We start from the raw sequence: 13673 nt of genomic DNA, 5'->3' as shown, positions 1-13673 counted from the left end.
GCGATTCCCCCTCCCAATAGCCTGCGTCTCGCTGAGCTCTGCTCACCTGAAGGCTGGCACCAGGCCTGGATGGCTCTTGCCTGCCCCATTTGTGAAGACTGCTCTGGGAGCTGGGCCTTCTCCTCCAAGAGATTTAACCTGTGCTGCTTGAGACAGAGCTATTTCCCCTCCTATTCTGTATCCTCAGCTCATCTTTAGAGGTTGCTGTCATCTAAGGGGGAGAGTTGTTCTCAGTAATGGTTTGGTAAGTGAATAAAAAGAGGCTAGAGAGAAAATGAGGTTGTTGGGGCTGTGTGTTGTTGCATTGAGTGTGTGCAGTTGCGTTGGAAATGACTGAGCATTGTTTTACAAGAAAGTCAAGCAGTGTAATCTATCCCAGATTATTTTTATCAGGGAGAAGTGTGAGCAGGAGAAAAAGGGGAAAAAAAAAAAATCAGCGCTGCATACTTGCATATCACGCTCAACTTCCCAGGGCAGGAATAATTAATAACTAGCAAGCAATTATGAAAGTTCATACCTTTCTTTTCCGTCCTTGCTTCCCCACTGTCCAAGGTAGCTCCAGCCAGCCACAGTTTTCTGCTTGTTGGTGTGGATTTCGATGCGGGCGCTTATCGTGAGACTCTCCTCTATTGCTGCCTGCAGGAAAATGTCAACATTTGCAGAACTAGATCAGAGCCCTTTTTAGATAATGATGAATGGAGAAGAGAGCTATTTAAAAAATTACTTTGCTCTTAGCAAATTAGCGTAACAGATTAATCCCTGCTCGTAATCCCTGGCTTGTTCTCCAGGAGGATGCCTGCACTGTTATGGAGCAGGGAGGAATTTTGTCTGGGCACTTTGAGCGCACTCCTCTCTGGTATAATTGCTTCCCTTCTGTTCCTTCCTAGCAGTCCTGCTGAGACTGTGCAGTTACGTGCACTCCCAACAGCCTGAAAGGATAGGATTTCCCTTAGGAGGGATCAGATGATTAGCTTATAAATAGTAAATACCCGTTCAGGCCTACTTTCGAGTGCGTGTTGTTTGTTTGCTCTCTTGCTCTCTGCCTTTGCAACAAGTGGAACCGCATCTGCACCTTGTGGCCCACAACTAAATCCCAGGAAACTGGGCATACTTTCTGTCGGAGATGATGAATTTCTGCGAGGAAGGAAGCTGCCTAGTGCGAGGTGTTTCAGCTTTGCAGCCGGAGCGTTAGACGTTGTGTTTGATTTGAAAGGCTCCAGCAGCAGTTAATGCACTGTGCTGCTGTGTACACTAACGTGGTGCCCCATTCCTTGCCTATACAGGAAAATCAGTTCTCTTCACTGGGAACTTGAGCTGAAATGAAACTGAATCGCATCCAGTGGTTGAATCGCTCTTGAAAGGAGCCTGTTTTCCTGCCAGAGAGCACATGCTGGTACCGCAGAGCCCTTCTCTCTAAGCTCTTGAGGTCCTTTTTGGGCTGCACACACACATCCCCCTTACCTGCCATCTATTTCCCTCCAGCTTTGCTTCATTTGTCTCTGGTTTGGTCAGTCTGACGGCTGCCGAGAGGGTTTGACACACATGGAGGTTCAGGGTCTGTCAAGACTCCTTCCAACACGGCCCCCTGACAGCCCTCCCGCTGGGTTGTGCTCAGCTTCCTTGTGCTGGGGTTTGGGCCTGGAGCCTCCATTCCTCTGCTGTACCTGGGTCTGCCTCTGGGCTAGGGGGTCCTGCTCCTTCTCTTTCCCTGGAGATGGGAATCGAATTGTGCAAGGTGTTTTGCATGGGTTTTGTTTTGCAGCATCTTTCTGCAGATCGTAGTGATCTATGGTAGATTTGAAAGCAGTGTCTTGCCTTTCCTAGGGGAGATAATGTCAGTGGGACATAGCAACACCAAAATTAAACAGGCAGCTCCTGCTTTTAGCAGTGGGAGTGACTTTGTTGTTACTTATTATTTTGACTTTGTTGCTCTTTCCCAGTTGAGAGATGCCCTCAGATTTCTTTTTCAAGAGGGAGAAGCCTGCCCAGGGCCTATCCCAAGAGGGGAGAGTTATGTGTCTGTATATTGTGCTTCAACACGTATCAAGTTATTGGCCTCAGAGGCTTCCTTTTTTGTTGTGTACATTTGAAGGTGTCTTATTCCTTATAGTCTCTGATATGAGCAATACCAGTCTTCCTTCCCTTGCTGATCATATCGCTTATCTTCTAGGTGGAGTCTTTGCTCAACACTGTGTTTGATACTGCTGATCTCATGCACTCTAAACCCCGTGAAGGTCAGCTGTCCTGGGCATGCACAATAGAGTTTTGCTTTTGCCAATATTTATTTTCCTGGGGGAAAGAAATATCATGCTGTCTCTTGCAAGAGTGCAGATCTGATCGCGCTGCACAGGATGTGGCATGGCACTCACAGGAGGGATGGCGATGAGGACTGAGATTTACCAAAGCTTTGGGAATGGTATTAGCTAGGAATAAAGTGGATGGAACTGTTCTGATAGCAAAGTATGAGCTCTGTGTTGGCCTGAGACATAGCAAGAGGCCAAATCTGGTGACTTTGCTGAGGCTGCTGACTGCTGTCAGCTCCACCCCTCTTTGGAGGAGTCTGTCCTGGCAGCAGAGGCATAGGTAGACACGGCTCACAAGTTATCTGCTCGGGGGCAAAGTCTTGTATCTGAACTTAAGCCCACATTCACAACAGGGTATTCACTAGAGCTCGGCTTTCTTCCATTTCGTGGCTCAACACAGACTGGAAAGCGGAGTCATAGTTCCTTTTCCAACCTGACCAGTTCTTCATTGCAAAATGAAATTGTGGAATTGTTCTCTCTGGCAGAACGTGCTTGGACATGGTACTGCTTGTGAGTGACAGCTTTATGGTAAGGACCCTCAGAGCATTTATATTTTTACAGTCAGTTCAATTGCTTAAACTCTGCCAGTCTTTTTCTCTGATGGTCTCTGTTGAAACCGAGAACTGCTCCGAGCGAGGGGTGCAGTTTGCATTGTTCCTTCTGGAAGCTTCAGAGGGTTTTGTTGTTTTGTTTTATTCTATAAACTTCTCGAAGTAGCCAGCTTTCTCTGAGTGGATGAGTGCCTTGTGGCAAACCAGCATAAATCTATTCAGTGGCCTCTGTTATTTCAACTGGATTCACAATAAATTTTTTTTTTTTTAAAATCTTTCAAAGTGGTTGGCGGAATTTCACTTTATTGCTGGAGCATGACTGGCACATAGCACTTGGTACCACCAGCACACAACGTGACAAGCCAGGTAGAACTCTATGTCACTCTCTTAATGTGACCGAGAAGCCATTGTCCTCTTTAGTATCTCGTTTATGAGGCACCTACACCCAGTTTTGAGAACATCTTGCCGAGGGTACTCGGGGAGAGCGTGGCTGGCTGCCAGCCCTGAGCTTGGGTCGGTGCCTGTGCTTCCTGCAGCACGGCTTGCCTGCAGGTACCACCCATCACCTGAGGGGCTCCTCGTGATCCGGGGGGTTCAGCTGTAGGTTTAGGAGGCTGTAAGGAGCCCCGGAGTCATTGTCTCTCACCCCAGTCAGCATCATTTGCTTCTGCTTTCTGGCCAGACTGCACAGCCCCCTTCCTGCCTCCCACCAGGTCAGGGCTGCGGCTGCCCCAGTGCCAAAGCCACTTCTGCCTGCCTTCTCTAATGTTAGACTGAATTCCCCAACGGCTAAAATGCTCTAATCTTGCTGAAATCTTTGGAGCGATCCCATGGCATCTGGGTGCAGACCAAAAAGCCTGTGCTGCCCTGAAGGTCCTACTTGGGTAGGTGGAAGTCAGTCTCTTCAGGCACGGGGCTCGAGGAAGCTGCAGTCAGGTGTGAAACGGAGCAGCCTGTGGCGGGGGTGCAGAAGGCTGTGTTTGGAGGGGGGAAAAACAGCTGTAACGTATTTGGAGGGGTTGGCGGGAAGATGCACAGCAAAGTGGAATTTGGTGAGGTCCTCTGGAAGCACCAGAGATTTATTTTTTTTTTTTAAAGATGCTTTATGTACTGCTAAAGATGCTGTGTCTGCTGTACATTACTAGTGTCCTGGAGTGTTAAATTTTCCCTCTGTCTGGGCTGAAGTACAGCTGATGTTTTGGAATCCTGTTGTCAACTTTCCTGCACCCTTGGGTAGATCTGGGCCCTTGTCAGACCTTCGTTCCCTCTCTGATGCTCCTGCAGTGTGACGAGTGGTGTGACTCCAGGGTTTGTCACAGCCTGACACTTTTATGTCCTCTGTATGTGGGAGTTATTTCCTTTGATGCTACAGTTCACTGCTGCCTTTTTTTTTTTTAAAGCTGAGATCCTCGTGACTTGGGGAACTGCTGCTGAGTCCTGGTGTGATGAATATCTGCCTGCCTCTGTGTCTGCCGTGCTCCTGGGCAGCCATTTCCCTACAGTCCCAATGGGTTAGACGCTGTAATGGCTGGGATCCCCGCAGGGCGATTTATTTGTCCCCTCTGTCTGGGGTATCAGCTTTTCTTTCTGTCTATTTGAATCCTTTGTGCTTTTAGACAACGTGCCTGGCTCTTCTCAGTCCTCTGCAAACATCTCTCTCACCTGTACAAGGCCGTTCGTCACCTGCCTGGTATGGAAGGGAGATCATCTGCTTCTAGAAAGTGCCAGCGCTTAATATTTCTCTGTCAGGGGAGCTACTGGTTTGCATTTTTCATATCCACGCCCTTTACAAGCGGCTGACGAGGCGACTAGGAAAGCTCTCAGTGCCCCCTGTTTCTGTGCACCTTCTCCAGCGATGTAGTGAGAGGAGGCCATGGATATCCGTGTGAACCCAGCAAGTAGCTGTGAACAGGGAGAAAGGGAGTCTGGGCAAAGAGAAATCTCAGCTTGCTTGCCGCAAGGCAGCTCCTCCATCTGTGGACCTGGTTTCCACAAGGCTCTGGTGCTGCCTCTTTTCCTTTTGTGGGAAGAGGGAATAACACCGTGTCCAGGGAGAGGGACAGAGCTGAGGTCAGCAGTGGCTCTTCGCATAAAAGTTGTAGCCTAGCTGAGCCGATGGTATGTTAACCAAATGATTGTGAATTTTGGTACTGATGCTGGCTCTGACACCACTGTGCTCGGGTTGGTACTAGAGCTCATGCAGTACAGTGCCTTGATAGAGTAATTCTATTACTAGATTTAGGGAGCTTTACTATCCCTGGGATAACCCAGTGCTGTGTATCCTTTCTGTTCCAGCTCCCACCCTGCTGCCTTCCTCAGGGCCTTGTTGCCTCTAACTTAGGCAGGTGAAAAGTATATTGAGCTCTGAATGTCTGTTATTGATGTATGCTGTGCTTTCATGTTTGGATTTAGCTGCCTATGGGGAAGAGAAAGTACCTTGATTTCAAAGGAGAAGTGCTTGTTTAAGCTGTGAAGTCCCTGTTTTCCAGGGGGTTTTGAACCTGTGGTGCGTCGTCCTAGCAGCAGTTGTAACTAAAAGGCACATAACAGCAAGAACACACGATCTTTTCATGAGAAGTCCTGTGGTAAGGGAAGGGGCCGTGGTGGGAGACTCCAGTGTATTGGAGATAGGCGCAGAAATCCCCAAGGGGACCAAAGAGCAAGTCCCAGACTTTCCCTGTAACTTTGCCAGATTGCACCATCTCACAGGGCAGTGCCAAGTGCTCCTCTGCCTGGAGTCGAAACAGTACCTTAAAGTTGTTGGTGGAGCAGCTTTGCTCTGGTTCTTCTGCTGATGCTGTCCCAGTGGCTGCGACAGCCCCATTTCTGTTCCTCAGCCTGGCGATTGTGATCCTTCGAGTGGGCGTCTGCCGTGCCTGGTGAGAATACCCAGTGGGAGCGTTGGGAAGGCAGCGTCATTCGGAGAGGTGACCTGAGCAAAATTAATCTTTGCCTTAAACGTTAAGTGATGATGTTGATTCTGTTTGTGATACTGTGAATTATCAGAGTGGCAACCCTGGAAGAGCAGATGCTTTCTGTCTGTAGCGCAGCAGGTTGGTAGCATGAAGAACCATGTTGGAGAGGACCTTTTCTGCGTGCTGAAGGTGAGGGATGAGACTTGGTGCAGGAAGTGATAATTAATGGAGCTGCCTCAGGCTGACATATGATGGACTTAAAGAGGAGTAGGGCCTTCGGGGAAGCCCCTGCAGTACCTTAAGACGAATAAATGATCAGAAGAAATGAATGAACAGGCATGCTTTTGTCTGAAGAATTGGTAATGTCCTTTCTTGTGCCTGTGGCTGACTCACACCACTGACTGTTCCCGTTAGGAGAGCCAGTAGCTTCTAGCATCCAAGGTACTGTGCTCATTACAGGGCGGCCTGGAGACATATTGCAGTCAGCTGCCAGAGGGAATGCCGCGTTACCGGAGGGAATGCCACGTTACCGGCAGGCAGCCAGCACCAACTGGATGCGTATCCACAGGGGGAGTAGATGCCAGGGCTGGGATGTGCCAGCAAGAGACTGACTCATACCCCTCCCTCCTGTCCTTTGCACTTCTTGGACTGGCATGAGATCTTTTCTTACCTTTTCTGTTCTTTGCTCTTTCCCCTTTCTGTAATTCCAAAGGTTAATATATTCAGGCTGCTAGCCCTGCTCTCTGGGGAGTGTCACCTCCCCCCGGCACGCCAGCGGGCAGACAGATACCTTTCTGCTGCCCGCACTCTGCGTTTCATCGGAAAGAGGGTAGCCAAGCACCTCTCGGTGCCGGATAAGGTGATCTGAGACAGAGCTTGTTTTGTTCAGCAAGGAGAGTAAATGGAGATTATTTTTTAATATAAAACTGTTGAATGCAGAGGTTCTGCGCAGATCGCCGAAATGCCTCGTTAGGAAACAGCGTGCAGAGCTTTCATTGCCATTGCTAAATGAGGCAAAAGAGGAAGCAAAAGTATTTTTGCCCTGTGAAGTGAACTAACAGTTTTGTTTTATAATAAAACACAGACTTGATGAAAAGCTAAACCCTCTCCCTCCCCTTCTCTCTCTTCTACTGCATCTTTCCTTCTTCAACAGGTGTTTTTAGTAGAGAAATTTCCAGAAGTACGACAGAAACTGTTCTGCCTGTAGGCTTGCCTTCTTTTATTGAAATACAAGAGGAAGTTGCTTAGACTTGTAGCAGAGGAAGTCACATTTTCAGCATGTTTTGCTAATGACAAAGCAGTCAGAATCGGAGTTTGAACGAGCAGCCAGCTCATCCATGGGAGATCCCTGGGGAGCTGGGAGCCCGGCAGGTGGGATCCCACTGCTCTTGTGCTGCGGATGGCTGTGCTGCTGCTCCCACTTCCCCTGGCCCCCAAAAATCGCAGAGAAAGGGTTGTTACTGGAGCAACAGAGGATGGGGAGCGGGACACCTCCTCGAATGCTGTGACTCTGGCTTCTTTCAAAGACGCAGCTTTTGGCTCTGCCTGTTCTCCGGTGCGTCTGGCACACAGAGGTGCTGTGCTGCAGCCCTGGGTGCTGGCTTGCATGGCAGAGCGTGTGCTGAAATGAAAACGCAATGCTGAGGAAAATCTGGCTTTGGCTGAAATTGCTAATAGATCTGCCGCTGGTTTCGGTGGCCACAGGATTTCATCTGTGCATGTCAGTTATGTGCTGATGGGAGGAAGGTGACTATCTCGTATTTGAGCAAAGACGATAGAAATCCCTTTGCCTCCTGAGATTTGTCTTTGTGTTTAGATATGCTTCATTTTTATCCTAAACCTTTTAGAGGCAGGAATTTGATCCTTAATCAGTTTTAATACAGTCAGTTATTAAAGGTAAGAAATCCCAGGCTCTGTTCCTAGCGCTAAAAAAAAATTTGTGTGAACTACAGCAGGTGAGTATAAATGCTCAGGCTTCTTTCAGTACCAAGGTTATCGTGTGGCCGTCTTCATACCCTGTCCTGGTGGAAGCTGGCAGCAGGGAACGGACAGTGTGTGTGAATTTATGCAGTTCTTGCTGCTAGATAAGCAGGGGACTTGCTATATATATCAAATTGCCTTCTCTTTCCTTTTATTGATTGGTTGGGGGTTTCCCTTTCTCAGAGTGCCTTTTGAGAGGACGTCATGGTCAGCACTGTTTTTAGAAACAGTTAAGCTCATGGTAGAGAGCAGAGATGGTAGCAGTTAAGCTCACCTGAACTTAGTGTCCTGCCCGTGTCATCTGACGTGAGTTTATTAATTGAAAGCAGGTCAGTGTGCAAGGCAATCCGTTCAGACGATTTTCTAATGCTAAAGCGCAAAACATTTTTGAAGGCTCCAGATACCTAGAAATTAAAGACCAGAGGCTCCAGTTTAACCTTCTTAAACTAGAGATTTTGGGGGCTTAGGGTGGAAAGGGGAATTGCTAAAGGCCAGGTTAGGTATTGCTTGGTACTGGGAGGGAAACCACCCCCACAAAAGCCTTGTGAAGGGCAAGTTTCTGAGTTCATTGCTGTATGTGCCTGGTTGGAAGAGCAGCGGTGACAACACAAAGTCCTGAGAGGGCTCCTCTCTGCAGTGGCACAAAGAAGGAGGACGTCCAAGCTGTGATTATAACGTACCATCCAGATAAGCTGCCCACAAACTCGGCACTTCTGCAGGAGCTGGCAGGTTTGACTGTTGGATGACCATGCTCAGCAAAAAGCGAGAGATTTCAAGCTGAACGTGCAATTGAAAGTGAGCTCTTAGCTTATTAATAACAACTCTCAAGGGTTTTCCTCTCATCTTGTGGTCATCTGTCTTCCTGTAGCTTGATGGTAGAAACCCCGAGCAGATGTTTGTCGCTCTGTTTTAGAGCGTTCTTCCTGTGGAAGGTGGAGTTGTGTATTTAATTTGATAATGGTGCAATTATTGCAAGTGTTAGAGAGGAACTGGGTTTCCACCAGGAGCGTTCAGCAGAGACGTGTGTTCCCAGACACATTTCAAGCAGTTAGACATCACTGTCAGCGCTGCAGGATCCTCCTCGTCTCGTCAGTGCAGCTGGTTGTGGGGAGGCTGCTGGGGAAACTGGACGTGTTTTGGGTGACTTGATTTGGGTGAGTCAAGAGAAGAAATCTTGATGCTCTGTTGTCCTCTCAGACCTGCTTTAGTTTCGGTGGTAGCTTTTTCACGTACGTGTTCATGCAAGTAACTAAAGATGGTTCATTTTTCTTCCTGCGGAGGAAAATTACCCTTGGAGAAAACAGGATCTCCTAGAAATTTTGTATGCGAATGATGGTGCATGGATTCTGGCCTGGGCCAGAACATGCAGAGTAAGCCCCGGGGTTTCAGCGCAGAGGAGACACAGCCGGAGCTGGGAGCGTGGCCATCTCAGGGCTGTCAAACCTAGTCGTGTTGCAGGACCGTTATAGGGCATATGATCACCTGGAATAACAGCAATATTTCTTTTTCACACACTTTCTGTTGAATCCCAGGGGGCATTCAGATGCTTGCAGGCAGGTACCAGTTTAGTGTAGTACCAGTTTGGATGCTAAAGGTGTCCTGCCTGGCCTCCCCTTTACCGAGGGCTGTGGTTCCCCCAACAGTCCTGTCTTCTGGCTGCAGGCAGATGCCTTACAAACCTCAGGACTTCTAAAATACTTTTATACACACCTGTTTAAAAGAATAATAGAAGTTATATTTGTAATAGCAACTGGGCTGAAATTGTGTTGCTGCTGTTTACTTGAAATTACTTTAAAATACCCAGATGGTGAGTACGAGCGCATCGCAGTGGGGTGCTCTGAAGAGCCGTGAGCTTGGCTGGGGAGCATTGGTGCAGGGTGGAGAGGGGGAGCGGCACACTTCAGGACTTGTATCTTTTGATTTCTGAGCCTTCTGGTGCATTTGGGTCACGTATTTCAGGCTTCTTTTTTCTGCAGTCACAAAGGCTGCCTTTCAAAGAGAACCGCGGCTGTCAAAGGCTACATGAGTTGACGGGAATTAAAAGGTGAATTCTCCTGATGCATACGAAGAAATGAGTGCACAGAGACTGGTTTAGACAGCGCTTCTCCAGGCTGGAGACTTGGGATGTGACCTCAGTAGTGCAGGCACCGTTTCCTTGAAGTTGTTGCTGCTTCCTTCCTGAGATTGAGTTAAAATCTGAGCTCAGCGCAGTGTGGAGGGAGGTAACGGGGCTGCCAGCAGCCAAGGGAGCCCCGTGCCCACGCGTCCCCCCAGGGCTGCAGGCAGAGGGCTGGGAGCAGGCAGGAGCCTGGACTGCAGCTGGGATGGGTCCATCTGCACTGCTTTGGGTAGGGACCAGGCAATTGTTTGTACTTGAATAAAGGCTTAATTGTGACTCGAAATGTCCCAACTGCTTTTTTAAAGAAAAGCAAACAAAACTGGAGAACAACAGCCTGGAGTTACAGGGGGCTTTGGAAATGCTTGCCAAAGCTGTGCTTCCTGTCTCCGTTAGTCCTGTGGTTATGAAGTTCAGCTCGGAGCCTTGGCTTCAAATCCCTTCTCTGCCGGCTCAGGATGAAAGGCCTGGAGGGCAGGGATGGCATGGGGGCGGTGGGGGCTCTTTAGGTCCATGGTTTCTCCATGTGCCCCTGGAATAAATGAAGGGTCTGTCTGGTGCTCTGCTGGCGTCTCAGCTTCTTGTTGTCTGCGATGGGAGATGAATCAGTGCAGTGACGGCAGGGCAAGTGGCATGGTGCAGAGCCTTCGCCAGGCCCTGTTCTCTGCCAGTTCGTTCAGAAGATGGAGGAGGCGGCAGAGGCTGACCTGGCAGGGGAGCATCCCTAGCGTGCTGCTGCCACCTGGTGCCACCGGCTGTCCCCAGCTCCTTGGCTGCTTCACCAGCACAGGAAGGTATTTCGTTGCCACAGCTTTGGTAAGAGAAAGGAGATGGTCTTGAGTAAGACACTAATGGTCCTCACTCTGCGGTATGTGGGGCTTCCTTTGCAGTTACTGGTTTCCCCTTGAAAGTCTGATTTCACTGTCATTAATGTAAAGAGTGGAGTCAGCTGGCAGGCAGGCATGCTGCTGAAATTAATTATGCTTACAATCATTGCAGTGATGAATAGCAGTGCTCGTTAGGGGTCTGGCAAAGTGCTGGGCTCTGTTCTCTTCCCTCATAATCCTGCACACCTTGATGACATCTGGGTGGCACTGCTGGACCCTTCTTGCCATAGGTGTCCTACAAGCTGGAGTCCCTCAGCCTGTCTGCCCATGCATGTGGTCTAAACTCTTACTGGCTCCTCTGTGTATCCATCCCTCCTGACTCCTGTCTGAGCGAGACGTGGCAGGGTGACCTTGGTGGAGGAAAGGATGGAATGGGCACAGTGGTGCTGGAGAAGTGGTCCTGCAGCTTAGATGTGCTGTAAGGATTTTCCCCCTCGCCTTTTTCTTTGCTCTTCCACAAAACAAATTGTCATTAGACTGGTTTGATATTGTCCCCAGGCTAATAAGCTATTCCCTGGGCCTGAAGCGCAGAGATGGGTGGCAGGTCTTCACTGCATGCATGTATCTGGCCCAGCCTATTGACTTAGACATTTTTCAAATTCTGGTGGTATTTTCCTCCCCCGAGCTCTGGGCTTGCTTGCCCATTTCTCCCTCCAGCTCTCCACACCCTCTTCTGCATTCCTGCATCCTTCCTTTCACGGCTGCCGCTTTCGCTGTTTCTTTCACCCTCGGCACTCCTCACTTCTATGCTGTTCGAACCCCGAAACTGCCCATGCCCTGGTGCTGGTCCCGCCCCGGGGTCCTCACCCCAGCCCAGTTCGAGCAGAGACCCTGTAGCCACCAGCATCTCTGCCCTCAGGGTCTGCGTTGCTGTTGCCAGGCTCTGTGATCTCCAGCCCATCTCTCCTCTCATCTGTTTACATTTCCAAAACGTGTCACATTCATTCTCACTTTTGGCAGTGGCGCATCCAATGCAGCACTCCGGGGCCAGGCTGCCTGCAGAGTTGTGGGCTCAAGGCTCATGTTGGATCTGCTCTGCTCATCGCTAAACAAGAGCTTTGCTTTGCCAGGCATTAAGCCCGTGGCTGCTCTGGGCACACCTCTGGCTTCTCCAGTCTTTTCCCCTTCCTTTTTACTGCAGAGGACCTTGTTTCTGCAGAGGGGAAAAAGACAAAATACTGTGTCAACATCCCCTCTTCCCTCCCTGCATTTCACTCTTCTCCTTCCCCTGCACCAGGCACAAGTTCTCCTCTGGTTTCTCTTCTTGCCTCTCACCCCATGCTGTCTCTTCCTCCCTGTTACACCATTCCCCTTCCCCCTTATTCTCGGTTTCTCATCTGCCTCTGAATCCTTCCCCATGCTGTGTAGTGTCTCCGTTCTTAAAGCCAAAGCTCACCTCTGCTCCTGCTTAACTCGTTGACTTTTTTCCTACTTTCATGGTCAGTCCCTTGTAGGTAGCCCATGCAGACTGAAGTCCCTCCTCTCCTCAACCTGCCGTACCTGCTCTACTAGAACTGCTGGTGCAAAAACCTTGAGCTTGGCAAAATCTTCAAATTATCCTCACCCCCTTCACTGTTCGGGAGGTTTGACTCCATGGCAGTTGTGCTCCTGAAATCCCTTCCTTAAACTTGCTCTGCCTGTTCTCTCCCTCACTCTGCCGCTTCCTCGGCACTCCCTCAGGGATCAGCTCTCACAGCATGGCTCTGGTTTCCATCCTCCTGTTGCTCTGCACTCACAGTAATCTTATCCATGTGCACACGTTCAGCTTCCCTCCTCTGCAGCTGGCACATGCCTATCCTGTTTCTCTGCTCGATGCCTAGCTATGAGTCCAGCAGGGCTGGATAACCTGTCCCGATGTCACCCGTGTGACTCTGTGACCAGTAATGGCACTGGCTCAGGGGACAGCTTCTGCCATCTTCACTGCACAGCTGTATCAACTTGGACTGAGAATGTGCATGAGGACTAGTGATGCACTAGCCAAATCTGGGTATGTTTTGGGGGGCCAAAAGGTGAATTTCCTGTCTAGGACGGTGCTGTGTAGTCGGGAATGTTTCTGGCTGCGGCAGCTTTCCCTGGTCTCTCTGCCATCCTGCAAAGAGCTGCTTTATGTGTCCTGGTCTGATCTCTCAGGTGCAATCCTATGTTTGGTATTCTTGCTTTGAATGCAAGTGGAGCCTAATCAGTCTTCAAAGAGGTTTTTAAACAGGAAGGAAAACACTTTCAGGGCATTTTAATCATGAACTGACTCTTGGGTTGGACGGCCAGGAAGGGTTTGCAGGCCGTTACCCTCTCCTGGCTGCCATGGTGGCTGTGGGGCAGTCAGGGCGGTTCAGCTCTCGGGCAGGACGTGGTTCTGCGCCCTGGGCTGAGCAAGATGATGCCCGTGTGTTGTTCCTTGTTGGTCTGAGACCGTCCCCTGGTACTTGGGACGGGTGATGCATATGCAGCATTGGGGTACCTGCATTCCTGTGGGAGAACATCCCTTTCCCTCCCCACATCTTGCAGGTAGGTTGACGTTGAGTGTGAGACGGTCTGTAATCCTGAGTCACCCATCTCCTCGAGAAGAGCAGCCGGAGCTGGGGTGTGCCAAGGGCATCATGGGCAGCTCTGCTTACTCACAGACCTGTCAGGATTCACATATTTAGACCTGCACAAAAAATAGTATCTGATCCCTTTTAAGTACTCTAATCAATAAAAAGGCCAGCTTTTTTTCATAAGCTTTATGGAATTTATCCAATTTTGAAACTTCATCTACCAGTAACTGGATTGAGTTATATCCTTGTCAGCAGAGTTCCCCAGAGCTGTCTGTACTTTGCATAAATACTTAAACATATTGAGCAAGTCTTCTTTTTATTATTTTTTTTTTTTAAGCTGCTTATGCAAGCTTGGTTTTTTGCTTTGGATGACTAGATGGGTTTTGT

The 13673-nt window shown here is 49.3% G+C and overlaps 1 protein-coding gene across 3 annotated transcripts in view; it reads left to right on the top strand.

The window, feature by feature from the left end:
• The window catches only part of MTMR4 (myotubularin related protein 4), a 61280-nt gene that overhangs the window by 2299 nt on the left and 45308 nt on the right, over nt 1-13673 (top strand). Inside the window, exon 1 of one of the 3 annotated variants that reach the window (XM_063340700.1) lies at nt 2691-2831. The exons of the other annotated variants lie outside the window; for them this stretch is intronic. The gene's annotated coding sequence lies outside the window, so the exon portion shown is untranslated. Of the gene's footprint in view, nt 1-2690; nt 2832-13673 lie in introns of those variants that run through there. 3 annotated transcript variants of the gene reach the window in all.

The sequence above is a fragment of the Chroicocephalus ridibundus genome, chromosome 7, assembly GCF_963924245.1.
Source record: "Chroicocephalus ridibundus chromosome 7, bChrRid1.1, whole genome shotgun sequence".
Classification (NCBI taxonomy): Eukaryota; Metazoa; Chordata; class Aves; order Charadriiformes; family Laridae; genus Chroicocephalus; species Chroicocephalus ridibundus.
Note: the sequence above shows the minus strand (reverse complement) of the source record. Positions and strands in the feature narration are given on the sequence as shown.